This window comes from Aplidium turbinatum, chromosome 5 (assembly GCF_918807975.1).
Source record: "Aplidium turbinatum chromosome 5, kaAplTurb1.1, whole genome shotgun sequence".
Taxonomy (NCBI): Eukaryota; Metazoa; Chordata; class Ascidiacea; order Aplousobranchia; family Polyclinidae; genus Aplidium; species Aplidium turbinatum.
In genome coordinates, this window is record NC_137476.1 from 9,169,284 (window position 1) to 9,184,392 (window position 15,109).

The 15,109-nt window shown below is 40.1% G+C and overlaps 1 non-coding gene across 1 annotated transcript; it reads right to left on the bottom strand.

The window, feature by feature from the left end:
* Positions 1–174: 174 nt before the first annotated feature.
* LOC145771435 (U6 spliceosomal RNA) lies at positions 175–280 on the bottom strand. The gene has a single exon (XR_014289225.1). It is a non-coding gene; the product is annotated as a U6 spliceosomal RNA (small nuclear RNA).
* Positions 281–15,109: the final 14,829 nt, after the last annotated feature.

The window sequence follows — 15,109 nt, forward strand, 5'->3', positions numbered from 1 at the left end:
AGCAGTGTTCTCTTTATGCAAGTTTTTGTTGGCAAAATAGGTCGGTGTGCCAATTCAATTTATAGCCTAACAAATTTGCAAAATATTGTAGGCTATATACATTTAAAGACTTTTTTGATTGTATTATGAAAATATTTAGCTTAGTACCGGTACTGCAAAATGTTTTTGTTTTAAAGAAATATGGAACGCTTCACAATTTTACGTGTCATTCTTGCGCAGGGACCATGCTAATCTTCTCTGTACTATCGTTCCAATTTTAGTATGTACTGCCGAAGCAAGTACTGCAAAATGTTGTTAATCAACAAATTCTTACCACGCTGATAAGCACCGCAAGTGACAGTTGTCTATAATAAAAGAAAGACGGTTTTATAGACATATTCCATAATTACGCAAAGCTCTTCTTTCGAGCCTTGTTCTGCGCAAATAGACCTTTTGCACATTCAAAATCACCAGAGCGTGACGTTTGAGTTACGCGGAGTCCGAGGGTTGAGAATCGCTTGTTTTCTACGGTTTATGAAGGCGTTTCTTGTTATTGCAAGCAAGCGTGAGGTCGCTGGCAGGTGAAAGTAAATTTTTTGTGTTTATGAATTAATGTAGGTTATCGGTACATTTCATTTCTTGTTCGTTTTAACCATAGTGTTGGCTAACGGACTAGGAAAGGCAATTTAGGACGGCCGTTGTGGAGCGTGTGCATTTTGACCGGGAATTATGGATCACGTTAGTGGTACCTTGTCTTGCAACATTTTATTTTCATTCTGCATAACATATGCAACAAACCAACCACACTTTATTGGTGATGCCAAGCATAGTCACTGGTATTTTCTTGTCGAAGATGTAAAATTGACAAATTTTTTTATGACCCGCTCTTTACATGAATGTGATGGCGTGCAATACTTCGTGTATTCAACACTTCGTCTTCACTCATTTGAGGCCTACCTAGGAACGGTGGGATATTCAAATGTAGACCAATACCATGTAGGCTAAATCTTTTTCTATAAGAAACCCTTTTTCGGCCATAACAGCACCATTGAAGTGCAGTTCATTAGCAGCTATTTTCTGCTTCAAAAGGTGAAAAAATCCACTCCTCTGACATATTTCTTCGTCACTCACATTACCCGTGTACAACTGAGATACAAACATACCTTATTTCTTGGATCAACTCCCACTAATCTAATGCCTTTGCAGTGTTCGTACTTTTATAGTTCGAGTACGTTTACGACTGACGGTGAAGTGAGGATGATGTTTCGAGACGTAGGCTTCAGTGTAGTCGATGGTGACCATGGTGCTTGAGTAGTCCTTTTTGAAGTCTGGCTTCATGGCTGCTATGATAACATCACGATGACGGAATATGTTCAAATTAATCAACCTTAAATACATGAGATGCATTCATGAATGAAAAATACGGTGTACAATACGAATGCAGAACTAATACCAAACCTTGTGCGGTTGTGCCTAAGTCTGTATAAAAGAAACCCAGGCGAAGCTTCATCAACACCAAGAAAAATTCATCTTCCACCGCTAGTCTATGTAGCCTAGATGCAGTGCTCCTGTATCATTTTGAGGTATTTTGAAAGTAGCATCGTCATAAAGTTCTGCATCAACATTTTGATTTGCATGCTTAGCTTTTGAAGCTGTATAATACAGGAAATTCTTCCCATCTTTGCCGGGCAAGATCGCTTCCAATACAGCAAAGAACTGGTCGAAGGTTTACACTTCTGTAGCCTAAGTTTACAACTTAAAAGAGTTTTATTTTCTGGAAAACTATACTGAAACACTGATACACGCCTGTAAAAACCACAAAACAACAGCTCAAGCAAACGTTAAACAATTTATTCGCCTGCAAACTACGCCACTAACCCTATCGCACAGCATTGTGAACAGCGGCTAGTCGTTCACGACTCCAACGTCACGCTCTGTTGGTTTGTTATGCAAAAGGTCTATTGTAATTGGTCATTGATGTCCAGGGATTTGGCAATCTTGTTTTCGATGGTAACTGTCGTCTGCCACGGTTTAAGCGCAGGACATTCTTGATCAGTTTCATTCTGCTGATGGTCCTTTCAGCTCTATAGCGACAGTAGCTGGTGTGATCGGTCAGAAGAATTCTGGTGTAAATGCAAAGATTCGGATATATCTCCTGAAGGCTGTTCTTGTAGGCTACGTTAAAAAAATGCTTGCCGTGACAAGTCCTTTCTCGTTCTCGATGACATAAATAAAACGATTCAATTCCATTATTAGTTCGTTGGCATCAATGTCTCTCATTTTTATTTTATTTCTTTTGCAGTGATTGTCCAGCTCCATTGTCCGCCCCAGTAGTTCAGTGGTTACGTGCCCGCTCAAAACCACGCGGCGCAAGTTTGACTCTCGGGATGTGCGCTTGAGCAACGCATTTCAGGACTGCTCTCCATTCAGCGGCACCTAGTGAATAGAATAATTTCCTGACAACATCACTTCAATAATCGGAAAACTTCACTCTGCCAATCTCGGTCACCGGCCCTGCGTCAAGAGCCTCTACAAGTATGCGAAACTACCAGGAATAACTAATCAAGGCTTTGTCAGTCCAAGGATAAAGATTCAAAACCAACCAACCATTTTCTCTGAGACACTTCTTCAGGCTGCTAGCGTTGTTCAGAAATCCAAACAACTTGTACCACTCCACGAGTTGGTGAAAGCGCAAAGAAACAGAAGACATGGCCTGATCAGTGAGAACAAGAAAAAATTGCGATTTGAATTTTTCTTCAGCTGAAAAACGACTCGAATCATCAGCACATTCGTAACCAAACCTTCTCTTTCTACGTCGCACCGTGTTTTTTGAAAACACCTGCTCAATACCAATAAGCTCGGCTATTTCGCGTGCGTTTGTGACCATGTGATTAGCCTATATTGTGTATTTCGATAGTCTTCCAAAAACTTCGGGGGAGAGGCCCTCATTCCTTGCGGGGCCCCCTCCGATCGGAGGGTTCGGAGGGCGGTTGCTACGCCTCTGTCTTTACCCCTGTTATTGGAGCCTATTTTTCGCTGATATGTTTGCAGGTCACTATTGTTGCTTGTATTGCGATGGGTCAAACATTTCCTTGTTTACTGAAATTGTTAATTGCAAGATATCTTTTGTGAAGCGAAGTGACAACACCACTCTTGCTTGGCGATGAATATTCTGATGCAACTGCTCGCCTCGCTATAAGTGCGCAAAACAAGTGGCCTCGTTTATTAGGCATTGTTAAAAAAGTCAAAAGTCAATCACCATCAATCGTTTTAATTTTCGTCATTAACGCGTCCGGGACGAAAAAGATACTAACTACAAAAATCGATATAAACCTACCAGCACGTTAACGAACGGGAAAAGGTGGCAAAACCTTGAAAGGTTTAAAACGTGCCTGAATGAAAAATTATGTAGTAGGCTATATAACAGTAGTTAGCACGGCCACAAAACCAAAAAAAACAAATAGCAAAATATAAAACAAAAACAGAGAGAAGCACACATGTAAGTAATGAATGACAGCCTAATGAAAAGTGTTGTGGATTAAATTTGCCAGTTCCAATATTGATGTGGATGAGCAATTGAGCAGTCATAATAATAATAGGATGGAGAAAAAAAACGGACATAAAAGAAACCCATCCTCAGGCAAAAGCCCGTTTCGATGTGGCCCAGGAGAGCAGGTGTTCGTCGTCGTCGTCGTTCGTATGAAGCAGAAAGTTTGTGGTCAGCCGAATGGAAGGACTTGAAGCCAACTTTTCGTCAGATCGTCAAGTGTGCGGAGGCCTGTTATTCCATTGGGAGGGGAATAGATGGGACACCCAAAGATGATGTGGTTAGCTGTTTGCTCCGTCGCACCGCACTGACAAGCAGCAGAGTCAGGGATATCTAGAGAAGGGGATACGAAGGCTTTTATTACGTCTGACAATAGAAGGGCTTCTATTTATCTTAAATAATCTCTGTTTATGGTAAAATAACAGTTGGCACCTATAGTAACTTAATAAACTTTGTTATGACAATCTGCATTGCACTATTACCACCAGGTATAGATATTCAATGAATGCTCATAATTACTTGTTAATTCAACTACCCGTATACTTGCTTTACACCTAGCCAACTGCAAAAGTTTTGTCAAAAAAACCCAGCTAACTGGTAACCTTTCAACTGTCTTTTCAAACAAGTATTCTTTAAATATGTTCTACATAACACTTGCTAACTGTCTTGTGTAGCTGAGTGTACCAGCTGCACTACAAAACTTTCTGCAATTTTAAAAAGAACCGCATGTTTAACGGGGTACCAACTACCGCCCTTCTAGTGTCATGAGAATAAGGCAATCGCTCTGAGCCTTCATATCCCCTTCTTTAGATATCCCTGAGCAGAGTCCCTTATGCCCCAGCGTGTCAAGCAAGCATTGAAGCGGCCAACTCCCGTTCTTATTCGGTTCAGTGTCACCCACTCCCTTCACTGAAGTTCAGAACCAAGTGGGAGTGAAGAGGCAGAAGAGACATCGAATAGAACGAGGCGAGACTTTATTTTTGGCACAGTGCTCAATTCCTCGGACCAAGCATCTGACGTGCTGAAATCAGCGAGCTGGAGTTTTGCAGCATGCCTTACAAAAGGGCGCCGTGATGGTAGGCGTTGTATGATTGGGACATAGGGAGTGGATACGCAATCGTGTAGTACAGCGGTTCTCAACCTGTGGTCCGTGGACCACTAGTGGTCCGCGGGTATTTGCCTGGTGGTCCGCGAGCAAAGTTTGAAATCGTTATTTTTTAAACCTTTTGCATAAAAGTTGTTAATTTTATCAAGGCTCATCCACTAAATTGTCGTCTCTTTGCTTCATTATGTTCGAATAAGGATCTTGATCATGAACAGCTACTGATGCATACCCAAGTTTTCTGGTGTTTAGCCGACAGGGAAAAAGTGTTCAACCGACTGTTTCGTTACGCGATGCTGCGAGAGAGTTTCTTGGAGAAAAAAATCCAAGCTTGTTCATTTCAACGATAGCTTTTGGGTTGCTGTTCTGGCTTATTTGACGGACATTTTTGAACAACTGAATAAACTTAATTCACTGCTGCAAGGAAAGCAGACAAATTTACTTACCCTCAGTGATAAAGTGTCTGCTTTTAAGAAAAAAACTTTATCTTTGGAGGACAAGATTATTGCAGGGCAACTTTGACATGTTTAATCAATTGTACGAATTCACTAAAAAAACAGAAAATGCTGAAATCAATAAACAACTGTTGATGAATTTTATTTCTGACCATACTCAGTCACTGCAGGATCAATTTAACTTCTACTTTGGTGATTTAAACGTTTAGAGTTTTTCTGGGGTTTCCAGTCCGTGAACTGACCAGTGACACTACTTTGAATATATTGCATCCATCCGAGAGTGAGCTTGATAAAATTTTGTATACAAGCTACACATGAGTATCCACAACTGTCTCAGAAAGCTTTGAAAATAATTTTACCTTTTGCGACATCTTATCTTTGTGAATGTGGATTTTCTGCACTGGTTACAATACAAACAAAGTATTGTTCTCGACTTGAAGTCGAAGATGAAATCCGATTGAGTCTTTCAAGCATTACACCTCGTTTGGATATGCTTTGCTCAAATGTGCAAGCTCAAGGTTCGCACTAAATGTAGCAATCTTTCTAATACTAACTGCTGTTTATGACTTAGCAAGCAATAAGTGACGTTCGTTACAAGGGGAGGAGGAAGTGGAGGGAAGTAGTGGTCCGTGACTGAGACACAATTTTTTTAAGTGGTCCTTGAATCTCAAAAGGTTGAGAACCGCTGGTGTAGTAGGCTATGTGGTTCGGATCAGCACAGGCTTTATTTACCAATAAAGACACCAGCGCTTCTCTGCGTACATTAGCGGGTAGGATACTTGACAGCACTGGAAGGTATTGCTGTGGTGTTGGTTTTAAGCATCCAGTAACAATGCGCATTGTCTCGTTCAGGGAGCCGTCTAATTTTTTGGTGTGCTTGCTGCGACACCATGCCGGAGCTGCGTCTTCCGCGGCACTGTAGGCAAGCGCCAGGCCATCTATGCGGAGGGTACATGGTTTTGCCCCCCATGTTGTGCCGGCCAAGCACCTCAAAAGTCCATTGCGTGCAGTTACTTTTTCACGCAGGCCTTGGATGTGCTGCTTGTACATCAGTTGCCTATCCAGTTTCACCCCGAGATAAGTTGGTTGACTCTTGAACGGTAACTGACAACCATTGACTTCGACCTTCAATTTCCTGTCGACTTGGTGATTATTGAGATGAAAGGTACTGACGGTAGTCTTTGTAGCACTGAGTTGCAGTCTCCACGTATTTAAGTATTCCGAAATTCTTTTCATATCTGACTCCAGTGAGTGCTCTACATTGGACCAGATTCTATTAGTGGCCAATAGGGCTAAATCGTCGGCATAACCATATTGCTTTGACTTGGTGTAGGGGAGGTCGCTGATGTAAATATTGAATAGCAATGGTGATAAGGTTGATCCTTGAGGCACGCCGTTTTTCAGAGAGCGAGGTCGACTACTCTGTCCATCACTGGTGTAAAGTGTGAAGCGTCTATTAGAGATCATCTTCAAAATGAATCGAACTGTGTGACGGCTAGGGATAAAACGAAGAAGCTTGAGAGTCAGTCCACGATGCCATACCGTATCATAGGCTGCAGTTAGGTCAACCAGTACCTGGCCAGCTTTCTCTCGATGTTCGAATGCATCTTCAATGTCGTCAGTGAGTTTCACAACTTGATCAACTGTAGATTGTCCATGACGGAAACCAGCTTGTTCCTTCGGTAGTTGAGGTTCAATGATAGGTTCAAGACGTAAAAGAAGCAGTCGTTCTAGGAGTTTAAATGGGACACAAAGGAGAGATATTGGTCTATAGCTCTTGGTGTCATCGGCAGGCTTTTTGGTTTGAGAATAGCCATCACTGAAGCCTTACGCCATACTTTAGGGAGTTTCAGTTGCTGAAAGCAAGCTGTATAGAACTTAGCTAGCCATTCTAATAGATTGGTAGGGCAATGCTTGAGAAACTCAGGAGGTATCTTATCCGGACTCTGAGATTTACCAGTCTTGATGAGTTTTATTGCGTTACGCAGTTCCGTGATCTTGAAAGGAGAATCAAGATAAATGTCAGAGTTGTGTGTCGCCCAAAGCTGTTTGATCTCACAGTTGACTGCTCTGGACGATGTTGCGTCAATCTGTTTACATCTTCCATTACGAAGCACTTGTGTCGCGATGGCGTTTGCTGAGACAGGGCACCGCTTGGGAGCAGAGGTGCGTCCAGAAAGATGGCTGAATGTCTTCCATGCCAAACGACTGGAATGAGTAAAATCGATGCTTTGGACAGTTTCCTCCCAGCGCTCTCTGCGATTCTTATCAAGGTATTCCATTAGGTTATTTGCTCTTTAAATTGATTCACTGCCAGGTTCAGCCTTTAGGAAATCATTGTACTTGTACTGACATTCTTTGTCCCAGGTAGGGATATATTGCTTTCTTTGCCCTCGTGGGATACCGGCCTTACCGGCATCTAACAGGAGTTGGCAGAATGAAGTGTAGGCTTCATTTATATGTCCATGGTTGCTGGTTTTCGTAAACTGGTGCATTTGCGTTTAAGAATAATGTCCAGTTGGCTTTGCGGAAGTTCCATCGATTTACTGGTTTTGACTTAGCAGGTGTTTAAATTTAAAATTTAATGAACTGGTTTAAATTTAGCAGGTGTTGAGCTTTTTCTGTGGTTAGACTGCACATCACACAGTAGCCTAAGACGATTGAGATTTGATATCCATTTTAAGTTATTGTTTCTTGTCCTGGTGGGTGATGGAATGAATGAGCTGGTAGATGATGATGTCCTGCGGTATTCTAACATAAATATGAACAACATGTAACGCTGGATACTGGATACGAAATGCGTTCTTTTCTAGCATAAGAGTCAACCTACCTAAAATTTTATTAGTGCGGCCCGCCACAGCTCTCCTTAGTGCCAAAGTGGCCGGCATGCAAAAAAGGTTGGTGACCCCTGATATAGTGAGTATTCGATACCGTGCTGTGAAAACTGAAAGGTTATAATATCCAATCGTATTGTTGCAATCTGGTGTCTTCGGGAAAATATTTATCAAACGTTTGAAAAAGACTATAAAGATAAATAATAATAGCCTACTGTATATTGCTTCACAATGTTTTGACTAAACTCATTTTCTTCAAGAAAGTCGTTCAGTTCAGAAAACAAATCCATTCTTTCACTTTAAACACGGCTAGCCCAGTGTTGAATTTTCTTTTTGATTTTGTTATGCACTGTTAGAATGTCAATTGATTCTCTTTCGTTTAGACAGTTAGCTCAGTGGTTACGCGCCCGGCTAAAGATCACGCGGCGCTGTTTCGACTTTCGGGGTGTGCGCTTGAGCAAAGCATTTCAGGACTGCTCTCCATTCAGCGGCACCTAGTGAATGGAAGAATTTCCTAGCAACAACACTTCAACAATCGGAAAACTTCACTTTTGCAATCTCGGTAACCGGCCCTATGTCAAGAACCTCTACAAGCAGTGGCGTACGCAGGATTTTTTCAAGGGGGGGGCCATTGAGAGTAGCGTAGCCAATAATTTTGAAAGGGGGGGTTTTGACGACCGGCGGGCGAAGCCCGACGGCATTTTCGCCTAAGACGACACCCAGCGGCGGAGGATCTGGGGGGCCTCCCCCAGAAAATTTAAAAAAATTACTTTGAATTTGGTGCATTCTGAGAGCATTTTCAACAAAAATGTGGGTATGAATATTCCTGTAAAATGGTGCTGTCAGATGGCATAGCAAAAGGATAAGATCATGTTTTCTTCGGCATTTTTCGGAAATAAAGCTAAGTCTCTATGTTTTCTTGTTGTTAATTCCTGGCTGAGATGTTTGGTATTGGCAAAACTCGCTCTTTTAACACTTTGCTCCTCAAAGGGAGGCCAGATTTGGCCCCCCCCTCATATTTCCTTTAATTATTTGAAGCACAGTAACGCCATGCACTTGGTTTTTCTTGACTTTTCCTAAAATTGCCAGGCGGATCTGATGATATTAAATTTGATGCTAAAAGTTGTGTAGTTTTCTTGTAAATTCAAGATTTTGGTGAATTTTTGCTATTTCTAGCTCACTTCCAGCAAAGCGTGAAACGGATTACATTGCGATGACAAGCCATAAGCTCATAATTGCTTCGTGCATCGATATGCGCGAGCAGAGAGAAGCATCCTCTTGCTTTCCTTTGTTTGGTTTGACCTCAATAATACAAAGCGCGTTATTTCTTATGCTACAAAGAAAAGCCAGTGATCGCAAAGCTGTTAATTAGAAACAATAATAGCAAACGTTTTTTGCGTTATCAGCTCTACAAAGAAGAATAGCAATCCACGATCAAAATAGTAGGCTATGGAGGCCACAAACTATTCAAAACAGTTGTTTCAAGCAGATAATAGCCTATTCATTGACGAATATAAAACGTTACAATAAGAAATCTTCTCTTGGATAAAAACACGAAAACCTGGTTTCGAAATAAACGTTCTATGGAAATGCTCTCATTGACAAAACTTGCAATTGAGGAAATGTATCACTGCAAATGCTTTTGGGAGAAGCCGAAGAAATAGCGTTTTTGCAAACAGTAATTGTGAGATACACTCAAAATTATGAGATAGGCTCCATTTACACGTATCAGCTAACTCGATGGCGTCCCTTCAATGCTTTATGTCGCTTACTTGTTGTTCTGTCCTGTATTTTTGTTTCACAGTGCACTGTGTTTTGTTCCAAAGAGCGCAAAATAAAGATGATAATGCCTCATCTACATTACAAAATATTTTGTAATGTAGGCCTACAAACAAAATTTACAATGTACACAATGTACATTACAAGATATTTTGTACTGTAGACGAGGCATAAAGTTAGGCGTCACATAAGACAAACAACAAATCAGCTTTCTTCATCATTGATTCAACATCTGAATACGTTGCGCCAATGTATAAGAGGCCGGCTATCGTGAAGACCCGCCATTTATAAACGATCCGATTATACCAAAAGTGGGACAAACTAGTGGATCAAAGAATGAATAAACAATGCTGAGAAAACTAAATCTAAGTGACGAACAATACCGATGTCTTCATTTATCTTGGAAAAATGCTGCCTAAACTTATCAACAAAAAATACCGTAAATAACGGCAAGGATCCCGAAAGCAGGATTTGCTCGACTTTGGCATGAATTTAGTCAGACATCTACAGTAATAATTCCACACATACAATAACGGGCTCTCAACTGCTGTAAGATACATAATAATCAACCTGGTTCTGGGCGATTTGTGCAACAGTTTAGGGGAAGACACTACTTGAAATGATGCACCACACAAAAGATTTTCAATGAAGACTGAGTCTAAAAACCGATGTGGATTGTGCTGCACAATAACTTCAAGTTTAGGACAAAAGAGGCACAAAATATCACGATAAAAATAAAGACCTTGTGGGAAATTTTCGAGAATCATAACACGATGCAAATACCATAAACGCTTAGTTTGCATGCTGCTCTAAGCTGGCCGGCAACTACAAAGGTAGACAATAGCCTACAGGCAGTTTATAATTCGATAACAGCGCAATAAACATTATAAATACGTAAACTGACAATTTTCTTTTACAAACGTTTTACGTCTAATAGTAAATTTTCCCCCAACAATTTTTTGTGAAGCACTTGCAAACCACGGTTTTGTAAAATAATTCATCATTATTATTTTTTACTTCTCGGATATTGTAAAACGTCATCAGCAAAATCACAAAAAAAATTTCATTACTTCAATGTAGTAGGCCTAAGAATTTTTTATAAAATTGTAGCCACGTTGTTTCAACAAAGAAGCCATTTTTTAGCAATATAAAGTTATGGAAAATAATTTGCAATCCTGCAAATGGTTGGAAAGAATCTAGGAAATCTTCTCACAATCTGGCACAAAATGATTATGTTTATTGTATCTCTGTAAAATTTTTTACGACAAACTTTGAAGCTTTGTTATAATCATTTTTATCTTTGAAGTCAAAAGTTATTTTTTTTTTTTGGCCAGAAACATAATCACTGCCTTGCTGATGTTGTCGCTTTTACGCGTATTTTTAGTGCTTCAAACAACAAGGACCCAGTCAGCAATCCAGTCCTTTTACATTGATTCAACATTTGTAAACGTTAAATTTATGTAGATTTGCTGACTGTGAGTTATTTCACATTTCCTTTGTTTACGCATGTTCCTCAATTCGCTGTTGCATTATTACGACGCTGGCGGACTAAAAATGTATTTTCAAATTGATTGACACAATCTTCAATAAAAAGTGAGCTTCCAACTTAGCTTTGTTGATGTAAATGCTGTATTTTTTGTGGATGTAATTTATGAGTCATGTTTATAAACACTCGTAAGCGAAATGACTTATGATGTGGCCTGCATGATATTTGTGATGCGACTTGACACAAATCCACAATTTCAAAAGCACCTAATTTGAACTTAGAAATTTCAGATAATTTCAACAACATGTTCATTGTTCAATTGTCTTCTCTCTACTAAAAATATTCATACTACGAACTCAATTGTAGACCTAAAATACACAAACGAAGATGTAAACAGCTATTCAAGCAGGCTAAGGTGTTACTTATGAGAAATTTGGTTCCATAAAACTAGAAGCTAGCCATGAGTTTCGGAATGCATTAGTTTAGGATAAAAATGTAAGACAACAAACGCAGTTTTGATTTTTTTTCAAATTCGTGTAACAATGTTACTCTGATTGTAACTATTTTAGAATCAGTGAGTAGCTTACAATAAGATTTGCTCGCAAGTCGTAAATTCTAATCAATGCAATGATTCGGCACACCGCACACACACTTCGTGCATTCGATCGAGCTCTTTGTTATTTAGAAGTTTGCATGAAATCGGATTAGCACGGTAATTAAATAGCGGCAAGTTAAATCAAAATTGTCGTTTTTGGGTACCTTTGCAAAAATTGAAATATCAAGTTTAACATATAAAATTTTAAAATAATGACTTTTCAAACTTATAGACAAATGATTTGCTTTCACACCAGTGCAACTTCTGTTGAAATAGCATCAGCGGATAACACGTAACAGCTGATTGAATTTGATCCAAAAACGGCCCCCCCTTGAGCAGTTAACTTCCAAAAAAACGTTGAAAAGCAAAGGGTTAATGCAGTTTTGTTTAAAATTAGGCAAGTTTTTTTTAGACTGAAACTATCATTCCCAAGCATAAAGAGACTGAAAGCATCATTCTCAATATCGTGACGTCACACGCGTGCCAAAGTGGGGTTGTAACCCCCAAGGCCCAACCCCCCCTCCTTGGCTATGCCACTGGCCATTGATATCCCTAGTTTAGACTTTATCCATTTCTCTCTCACTAATCACTATAATAGGCTTACAGAACACTATGCTACATTGGCATAGGCTACCTGGGGTGGGCATTTTTTTTATCCATTTCTCTCTCACTAATCACTATAATAGGCTTACAGAGCACTATGCTACATTGGCATGACGTACGCAGGGGGGCATGGCCCAATGGCCCCCCCCCCCTGCGTACGCCACTGTCTACAAGTATGCGAAACTACCAGGAATAACCAATCAAGGCTTTGTCAGTCCGAGGATAAAGATTCAAAACCAAACCAGCCTTGTAATGACATATTTAAGCTGTTCATCTCAAAAATACAAGATAAGTAGGGTAGGCTACAGCAGTTTTGCCAACCAATCAAAGTCGTCAAGATTTGCAGCAATTTCGTGTTTTCTATTTTTAAGAAATAACCGGTGAAAACTTTACCTCAGGACAACCATCTCACTTCTGAATGAAGAAGACTTTTATGTTCCGACACCATTTTGTCGCAAAGAATGGTAAATAATCTTAGCTGGAGAAGTCTCAATTCAATATAAGTTAATTACGGTAACAAATTTTACAGCTGAATCGAGAACACATTTTAATTGTTGGTCTAATGCAGGGGTTCTTAACCTTTTTTGTCTCGTTTACCCCTTGCCGAATGAAAAAAGTAAAATTTACCCCCACCGTTTTGGTGGCCCCTTGTGATGTCATCGTGTCCAGTCAACCATGCGAAGAAATGCAAAACATTTTTTTTGTCTGGATTTACTTTGGCAAATATCAAAAACAAGCTGTTTATTGGCTGAATAGCCGAATACACGATTGTTTTTGTCGGGGTCCTGTAAAAAATAATGTCTACTCAAATGTCCTAAATAACTATGATAAAAGCACACAAGAATGTTTAAGTTTTTTTTTGTTTTTTTTTTATTAATAACCGACACGCAGTTTCAACAGTCAATCAGTGAGACTTTTGTGCTTGCTTTCCGCGAACAATTCTTGGAACCAGGGCCTCTGAGAAAATTTTTTACTAGGGGTACGAAGAGTCATTCCGGGCCCCTCTCTCACTTCGGACCCTCTTTGTCTTGGGCAAATCGCGTGATGTTTGCTTAGGCACATTGCACACTATACAACATTTTACTGCAGAATTGGACATCTGTGCGCAATAATAGTATCAGGCTGCAATAAAACTATTATTTAGTGTTGTGCACTCGCCAATTTGTGTATCCTGCATTGAATTCGTGTGTCAGTTGTTGATAGTGCTGTTGAGAGGTGTCGCTTGTACAGCTTTAATGTGAAATTTTCAAATTCATTTATTTATCTTTGATGTAGCCTATAGGCTAGTTATTCCTGATGAGGACGCTATGTGGTGTCGAAAACGTTGGATTTAGTAGTTTTTTCTGTTTTGTGTGTGTTAAATAGAAAATGTTAAATCCGTTAACGTTAGTAAGTGTTATGTGTACGGTATCTGGTAGGCTACAACAAGTCAAGCTCTCTAATAAGGCTCAAACATAAAATCTTGTTAAAACATAATCAAATTAATCATCTGACCAATAAACTTTCTTATTTAACTTTTGCATTCACCACATGCCTAGCAGAGACTACCGTTTCCAAATAGTATTTAAAAAACAAAAAAGCCCCAAAATACCCGGGCTGTTTAAAATAAGCCCGGGGTTTTCTCAATCATGTTTTTGCTACACTATGCCCTCCACCCCCGGACAAGAGAATACCCAACTTTTATGATTTAGTTTAGGATGCTTTTAACAAAACATTTTAGCACGTAGGCTAAAGCATTAAATCACCACTTTGGGCCGCTAATTTGCGAGCAATTAATTCAGTTACTATTCCGGGCCCTTTGTCTACATTACGGGCCCCCTAGGACTACAGAATATAACAACTTTTATGCTTGAATTTAGTCATTTAAGATGGTTTTAACCAAATAATTTTGCGCGTAATCTATAAATTTACAACTTCGGGCCCCCCAACAATCACAGTCCTGGGCCCTCAAGGGTACGCCGTACCCTCCGTACCCCCCTCTCATAGGCCTTGCTTGGAACAGTCGATGAAAGAGCTACTTGCATGTCGTCTTAGGGAACTAAGCGAGATCGATGTTTTGTTTAAATAGTCAACAATGAAGAGAACCCTGCTTCACACAGATAAGTAGTTGGAAAAGGTAAAATAACTTCAAATGCACACTTGAGAGAGTGCAGACTCGACGACCTCCTACCAGCGCCGGATTCTATAGTAGCAGATGTAGCAGCTGCTACGGGCCCCGCGTTTCACAAGGCCCCGCGCTTGGCGAGCACAACATTTTTTTTTTTTGCAAAAAAATAAGTTTTGGCTTGCAAACTGGAATGGCATAGGAGAACATTATAATTGTAGGATTAAATTACTAGTCCCAATGTCTTGTCTCTTCTTAATTATTCCGAACTTAAAAAAACGGGAATTTCCGTTGGAAGCAACTGCCTGTTCGAATGCCGCTAGCCCACGATGCTAGTCCTAGTTGTTTGAGGGAACATTCGAGAGAATGGCAACTTCGCGCATTGTGTTGTCACAGGGAAGAATTTAATCGTTTCTTGTGTGCGATTTTAAGGTTATTTAGAGTGGAGTGCTAAAGAGGCTCTCTGCAACACGATGGTCCGCAAGAGCTGATGCCATTAAGGTTATTAAAGAACGTTTTCCTTTCATAAAGGAGGCACTAGAGAAACTTGCGAATGACCAAAAGCAAAAGGCAGAATGTCGACAGCAGGCAAATGGACTCCTCGAGAAAATGGAGTTGCTCGAAA